Below are 8247 nucleotides of genomic sequence, written 5' to 3' on the forward strand. Positions count from 1 at the left end.
ATCTACTCTTGTGTTTACTTTAGTCATACCAGCACATAATGTTACCAAAAGAACATAGTTAAGAATTATTGACAATTTGTTGCTGATTATTAAGTTGGTTAATTATGCCTCTTACCCTTGGGTGGTCCTTCTTGTCCTCTTACTTAGAATGAGAAAGATACCGCTGTCATAATATTTCTAGTTGCTCTTTGATGAATCAACAACTCTGGGACAGAAGGAAGATCCAGAATGACGAAATAAGAGAGTATTAAAGACCAATTTCAGCCTGGTCCTGGCCTTGAGCATTTCAGTTTCCCTGAATATGTTTATGCAACTTGGTGATTTCCATATATGTCCTGTTACCCACACTAAACAGACTTGAAAGCAGCATGATTTCCACCCCTTGGATAGTGAGTAATCAGAGTCTCCTTCTCAAAGATACATTAATTCCAAAAATAAAAGCTCCACAGAAATACCTTCGGGCTGGAATGGAGAAATCACCGAATCAAAGAACTCTTGACAGCTGGCTAACAAACAAGGATGTCTTCTAGGGCAGCAAGAAGCCCAGCACGTTGTATAACTGGAAACAACTAAACCACAACTTCTAAACCACTTAACTGGATTTCCAATTGTTATTCTTGATGTCATTATCAGAACAAAACAAAAGAAAATCCTAGTATAAACAAAGCTATGCTCAGCCTATAAGCTTTTTGAACAAGACAATATGACATTCCCCAAACATGCCCCCTGTTCTCTGTTTCCTTGCCCTTGTTCTCCATGAGTCTCTCACCAGGAAAACCACTCTCACTTCCCCTATGTCTGCCTATTGAATTCCCACGCCATCCTAAGTCTGGCTTAAATGTCATTTCTCCCACAAAGATTCCCCCCAGCTCCTTTCCCTAACTGAGGCATAAGACCTGCCTTTCAATCCCATACTAATCGCTTGTGTCTTCTTCCTCACTCCAGCCCTGTAGTTCTGTGTGTGCTCCTCTGATCATCCTCCAAAACTAGGAGACCCTAGGGGAGTTCTCAACATTGTGACTCAACACATATCCCATGTTAGAGTCAAAGGAAAGAGCTACTGAATGAAACAAAGCCAAACAAAATCACTGAACTATATAGGAAAGTAGTGGACCTGGATCCCTTTTCCCTCATCCACACTTCACAGAAGATACTAAAGAAAACATTCGATCATCTCTGACTCTGTCCAAAGAGAACAGTACAGGCTGACCTGGCCTCTTCTCTAAGTCCTCTTTCCAGTTGGAGTAAGGACTATGTTTTGTTCACCTTCATTGTTCCTATATTGCTTATTCTCACACAAGACACATGGTAAGCGCTAGAAAATGTTTGTGAATATTGATCTCAGAAGCTTTCTGGCCAACTGGAAACCATATAGAAGCACATGGTTTCCTGGTCCCTCAGCTCTCTTTGATCCTCCCCAAATCTTGCTCAGTCTCCCTTAGGACCACTCTCAGTATCTCTTTTCCTTTCTATTCACATTGCCATCACCCTTTTCCTCCCAAGCTGTTTTGCTGATGGTCTTCCTGGTCTAGAAGGCAAGATTTGGCTTCTTAAAGCCTTATTTGTTGTCACTGTCAATCATTTATCTATGAGAGAACAGCCTATGTTGCCACTGTCATTCATTTATCTCTGAGAGAATATCTGACCAAATCAAGTCACAGAATCCCTAGTCTTGGCTCTAAGGTCTTCCATAGGCTTGATCTGGTCAACTTTTCTAGACTTTTCACTCGCTATTTCCCTTAAGAAACCCGAGGTTTTTTGCCAAGCTAAACATTTTTCACTTCCCAAGCATACCAGAACCTTTCAATCTCCATACATCTCCTCAGGCTGATTCCTCCACCTGGGGTGCTCACCTCACCTGTCTGGTTACACACACCCACTGTCTTTCAAGTCGAATCCAAGTGCTACTTCTAACTTGACACCTCCCCCAGACACTGCAGCTGAGAAAGATCTTCTGACCCTTTCATATTTTATTCATAGCACCTTCATCAGGGTTGCCTGATTCCATCTAAGCACCATTCTCTGAGGCTACTCAACCCCAGGCACTGTGTCAGCCACAGGCTTGTCTCACCTACTGCACAAGCCTTCTTCCCACACCTCTACCCCAAGGACCCAGGCAGTGAGTTATCAGTGAAGATCTGCTGAATGAAAGAATAAATTAAAGGGTAAGTCATGTATCTGTTCTTGCAAACAGTCAGCTTTGATTATTGGAGAAGGAATAGAATCTGTACAAAAAGGAGTTAATAAATAGTCCTGGAGGGCTTCCCTGGTGGCGCAGTGGTTGAGAGTCCGCCTGCTGATGCAGGGGACACAGGTTGTGCCCCGGTCCAGGAAGATCCCACATGCCAAGGAGCGGCTGGGCCCGTGAGCCATGGCTGCTAAGCCTGCGCGTCCGGAGCCTGTGCTCCGCAATAGGAGAGGCCACAACAGTGAGAGGCCTGCGTACCGCAAAAAAAAAAAAAAAAAGTCCTGGGCCATAGCACCACCACTCGCACCTTCTCACTGCCCTCAGAGAAATGACAATCTGGGAAGATAGAGAACCTTTCCCAGCTGCAGCTCCAAGCCTTGAGGGCTTCCCTGCACCGTGATGGGGTACTGAAGATCACACCCCAAAGTGCATCTCTCCCCACCCCACTGCCAGGTTCTCCACTCTCACCCCCTTTGTGGCAGAGGACAGAGTAAAGGGAGGGCTGGGAGGAGGGGAACAGGATCTGATAACAAAGCAGGTCAAACCACAGACCTAAAAGAGCATGTGGTAAGCCCCAGAGAGTGGCACAGGCAGCGGCCGAAACACCAGGACTGCCTGCCCCTCGGCTGCCCCTTGGCTAGCTCCTGTATCTCCAGGGAGGTCTGCATTTGGGGCTGGGCTGCAGTCCCAAGCCTCCTCTCTGACCTCCTTATCATGGTGGGCATCACAATCCAGGACTCAGAATTCTCTCGCACTGGCAACGAGGCCACAGTGCCTGGAAAGGAGGGCTGCACTCAGCTGTCCAGGTCAGGGCAGGCCAGACCGAGGTGGTGGTTACATTGGGCTGTTTCAAACCCTGAGCAAGGGCAGTGGCGAGGGCACCCACATCCTCTGTGGGCAGTGATGGTGGACAAAGTGGCAACAGAGCAGTTCTGGGAAACTGGGCCAAACCCAAGGAAAAGGGCTTAAACAGGGTGTGGAGGGACCAAGGGTTTGCCATGTGATGCAGGCCCAGTACCAGCGAGTGTAAGAATAAGTGCAGGATCTGACTCCTGAGAGAAGAAGATAATCTCACCTGCACCCCACCATCACCGGGTGAAGAGCCAGCAGCTGGTAACACAGGATCACGGCTCCTTAGCTTCTCATGATCCAATTTCCAGCGTAGAAGGGATTGTAGATGAGCTGGGAGACAGGTCTCTGGAGGAGACAACCACCGCTGGCTCTGCTGCATGAGGACTTCTGCTGGACCAGGGGAAGAGGCAGAGAAGAAAAAATGCTTAAAGTGACATCCTACACTGGGAAGTGACAACTGGGGAAGGCTTGGCAACAGGAGTGGCAATGGGAGTTTTTCAGGCAGTGGGGATAGCTGAGCACAGCCAGGATGCAGGAACGTCCATGTGTACCTGGAGGAGAAGAGCAATTCCTCACACGAGGATGAGAGAATAGAACGCTTCATGGTCCCAGAGGAAGACAGCCAGTGGGCAGAGTAGCTGAGGAGAGGCAAGGTGGGCCTAAGTGATGGAAGCTTGATCCGAAATTGGTTCCAGGGCCCAGATGAGGAATTTGCTCAGCAGACCAGTATTTTCCAGACTTGCCTGGGACATTGATTAAAATACAGATTCCTAGTCTCCTACCACTGAGATTCTGATTCTGTAGATTGGCAGTTGGGTCCAGGAACCATAAACAGCGAGGAGCTATTGAAACGGAAGAGTCTGGATAAATGAAATCTGGTTGGAGGCTGTCACAGAAAATACAGCAGTAGCTGTAATCATAATAATAACTATGACACTGTGTGCCAAGCACTGCTGTAAACAAAGGTTACTCATTTGATCACGTGCACATCAGCTTTATTATTCCCATTTTACAGGAAAGGAAACCGAGGCACAGAGAGGTTAAGGCCCTTGCCCAAGTTAGAGCAGCACCATCAGATGTGACCCCAGAAAATCTGTCTCAGATGCCTGTGCTCTGAAGCACTCTGTTATTCTGCTCCTTGAGGGTGAAGATGAGTCCCCTGACCTATAAGGAAGTTATGCCCTCCCCTTGCAGTGCCTTCTGGGTTCATGGTGCTCTCACTCTCTTCACCTCAGTTCACCTCCTCCTTCCTCTCACCCAACCCAGTGGGGAGAGGTGAGTGGACCCAGGCTCCGGAAGTCAGAGGGATCTGTCCAGTTAGGTGGAATGTGGTGGAACCCTCAGGCGTTTCCTCTTTGTCCTACCTTCCCTGCCTGTCAGCTAAGAAAAACTGACACTTCCACCAGAGAATGTGCTATTTTTTTCTTTCCGACGTTCATCTAAACAGGTCCCCTATCTCCGTAGGCCAATTAATTGTGCAGACCTGACAGCAAACAGTCTGGGAATTAATCAACCAGAATCTAGAGATCAAACCAAACCTTACATATCAGGGTCAGACACGTCTCCAGTTTTCTCGGCGGCAAGTTGTGTGGTTCTCCCCCCCTGGAGTGTCTTTAGGATCCCTTCCCATTCAAACGCATTCTGCTGAAATCCTTGGTTTTCCCTCATGTTCCTTCCCCGTGTCTCTAATCTGAATGTTCTCTTCTGTTGGCCTTCCTTCCCACATGACTGTAAGGAATTTAAGTGTGGACGAAATTCCCTTGGGAATTCATAATGCTCCTCAGTTTATTTTTAGAGCAGCTTTGGCATGAGGAGAACAACACTGAACTTGGGAACAAAAGCCCAGTGTTCAGAGCCTGTAAAGTGGAAAAGTCACTTCTGGATTCCTCAGGGGCAAAACGGGAACACTACTGTGAAGGTTGAATAACGCAGTGAGTATATCCCTTCTTTATAAGCAGCAAAGACCATCATTTCCTATAGTCCAGTAGATCCTCTCTAAGGCCAGGTCAGTTTGTCTAAAAATCAAACTCTCCTGGCTCTGGGTGTGGTATGTACATTATCTCACCACCTTGCACCTGCAAAAAGCAGGTCACTGGAGTCCAGACTTAAAGACCTCAGCAGGGCTTGGCTGTGAGTCAGAGGCCAGGAGACTCTCAAGCACCTTTCTTCAGGGTTAGCCTGTCCTTGATCAGTCAGGGGAGGCTGGGAGAAGTGTCATTCTGACCACAAATATGGAAAGCCAGAATACATATATTACTAGGAAGATCCTGGAGACCCTGTGCCCTCCAACAAAGAGGCAGGACAAATCAGCCCATCTCATTCCAGCAGCATGTGGGATGCGAAACCAGAGCACCAGTTATCATGCTGCTTAGAGCTCTAGCCCACTAAACATCAGTACAGGCGGCAACTGGAGAACACCCGTGCCTGGTGTGGATGATGTTTTGAATGTTTATTAGGCTGGTCTGAGGCTGTTGTTTGTTTCCTAGGAGCAAAGTTATCTCATGAAATTCTCTGTCATTGCGTATATGAGTTTGGAATATGAATATTAATGAAATAAAATGATACACCTTCCACTGAAACTTTATTTGTAGATTTTATTTTCTGCTTACAGGAACACTGATGTTAGTGCTTAGGTCTTTGCTGCATTTGAAGTGCCTCTATGAAATCTCATTTGGAGTGAATATTCCATTAATATTTGGTAGTTTGGGGCATTGTTCCTTTTGTGTTTTGGTTGTTTGCTTCCCCACTTCAAGGGAGGGGTGGGAAAATGGAAAGAAGAAGGCAGAATTCAAGCTACTGAGAAGGAGCTGTGTACATCATCAGGCAACAGAACAGGGTGAAATGGACGGAGCCCTACAAGGTCAATTCTTGTTACGGCGAAGGCACGTCTTGTGGAAATCTTTCATTCTCTCCATGGTTCCCTACCACCAACCACCAGTTCTTTACTTTGATTATTTTCTGTATTTATAACCTCACCTTGTTCAAGAATGGATTTAGGTAGCTTCAAGAAGTGCCTGTGGTTAATTTATTTTAACCATTGAGGAAACGATCCTGAATCTTTGAACAAATGACTCAAGCTCCCTGGGAACAGATAGGATGTGGAGCTACCTTCCCAAACTAGCTCTGATGACCAGGTCAGAACTGTTCAAGGACTCCCAAAAATGAAACTGACAACTTGGCTGGAGTCATCCCAGGGTTTGGGTGAAATACTCCATCACACAGACCCCTGAGGGAAACCCAAACACTGACTTGTCAGCTCCTATCATCAGAGCTTTTTGGAGGGTTGGGTAGTACCTCACTATACACATTCCTACAGCCCAAGAAGGCAAGGAGCCTTGGTGGCGGGGCCGGGGTGTGCCCCGCCTTCCCCACAAGCTCTTTGCAGGAACCCAAGGCAGGGGTGGCAAGAGCTCACTGCTCCATGAGGCCGAGCATCCTCCCAGAGCTCCTGGAGCAGAGTAAAGCCTTGCTCTACCATGACTCTAGAAGGAGTCCTTAAGAGTCCCAAGTGCACAGCTGAGACCTGGAGCTTAACAGGTTTTATACTACTCGGCTCCACAGAGAGAAGAAAAGGTTCACACCAGAGCAGTTTGAGGACAAGATAGCAAATGCTGTCCCTTAGTCTCAGCCCAAATAGTTTCAATGAATATCAGACTCAACTTATGCTGCACAGCTCCTACCAAGAGACAGGGAAAAGGTGCAAGGGCGGTGCAGGCACAGGCTGGGAGGCAGTCATGGCTGGGAGCAGTTCCTTCTACCCTACAGGGCCACCTGCACCTGCAGCCCAGTCCTCTGGCTAATCAGAATGTAAAGAATCCTAAAGACCATATAAAAACAAGGTGAACTAGCCTAAATTTGCTGAGAGTGAGGTTGTTGATGTCACCTCTGTTACTTACCCAAAGTTAGCAGACATGCTACTGTTCCCTTTCCTATTGCAAAACCTGCCCTGGGATGGGATGGCAGGTGAAGCCCAGTCACGGCAGAGCCCACTTCACTGGGGCCCTTCTCGCAGTCACTAACATTCAAGATCCCTAAGAAGAGGCACTAGTCTGTAATGTTCAGGGCTGGATCTTCAGTAATAGCAGTGGGCCTGGCACCTGGTAAGTCATCAATAATATCTACTGTATACATGAGTGAATGGAGTTGATCCTCAAGAGAAACCTAAAAAACTTCTTCAGTGTACTTTCTGTGGATTTATTTATGTTTTGGAAAGGAAAACTCCAAGGACTGGATCATAGAAATCAAGTGATGTTGCGGAGTTTCCAGGGGCTGAAATGAACGTCCTGAGAGAGCCCAGCCAGGCTACAGAGGAGGGTGGCAATGAGCAAGGTGGTGTCACGAGGAGAACCCTGATGAGTCCACATATTCTAGAATCTTGGCAATGCCATCTTCTCCAACCTCCTTCTCAGGAAAAGGACTCCTTTTCTATAGGATCCTTCCAAGCAGGGTAAGAACCCACAGTCGTTGATCAGGGCAGTTTTTAGGTTGCAAATAGATGGTAAATGAGTATCTTCCCTGTCCCCACCCCACATCCAAATCTTTGCATATAATCAGAAGGAGTAATATCAGAAAGGTATTATCTGTAGACTATTTGACTCATTTGTTCAACAAATGTTTAAGAAGTCCAGGCCCTCTGAGGATATAACAGTGGTCCAGATCCAAGGTACTACAGGACCTTATAAGGTACCACCTGCCTTTGTAATGCCTATCACAGTTTACAAAGAACTGTTAGTTGATTGTATGGCCGCATTAGAACTGCTGGCAAAACTGCTTTGGGGTCCAGTCTGTTGAATAAACTTCTTCATGGTGGAGGTGGGGAGAGAGTAGCCTCCACCTGGGATCCTAAAACTTAATCACCCATCATGCCTCGAAGTTTCCAGCCAAAGGGCAACAATCATTAGTCATAGCCTATCCCCAAGTTCCCTTTCTTCCCATTTAGCCTTCAAATCAATAAGATAATTACTGCTGTGGTCTGAAGGTTTTACATTTTCTATTATGCTTGTTGACTGCCATTCAATTTTTAAAGTTTATTTTTAACTTAACGATTTTTGTGGAGAGATTTTCTGGTTCATTGGAGGTTTTTGGCTTTATGGTAGGATTAAAGAAACATAAGAATATAATTTAGTCTGATTTTCTTTTCTGGCCTAAATCTGAATTTGACAATGTTTTCCAAGGCTGGGTTTTTGTGAGTGTGTCTGTTCCAGTGA

The sequence above is a fragment of the Delphinus delphis genome, chromosome 2 (genome assembly GCF_949987515.2).
Source record: "Delphinus delphis chromosome 2, mDelDel1.2, whole genome shotgun sequence".
Taxonomy (NCBI): Eukaryota; Metazoa; Chordata; class Mammalia; order Artiodactyla; family Delphinidae; genus Delphinus; species Delphinus delphis.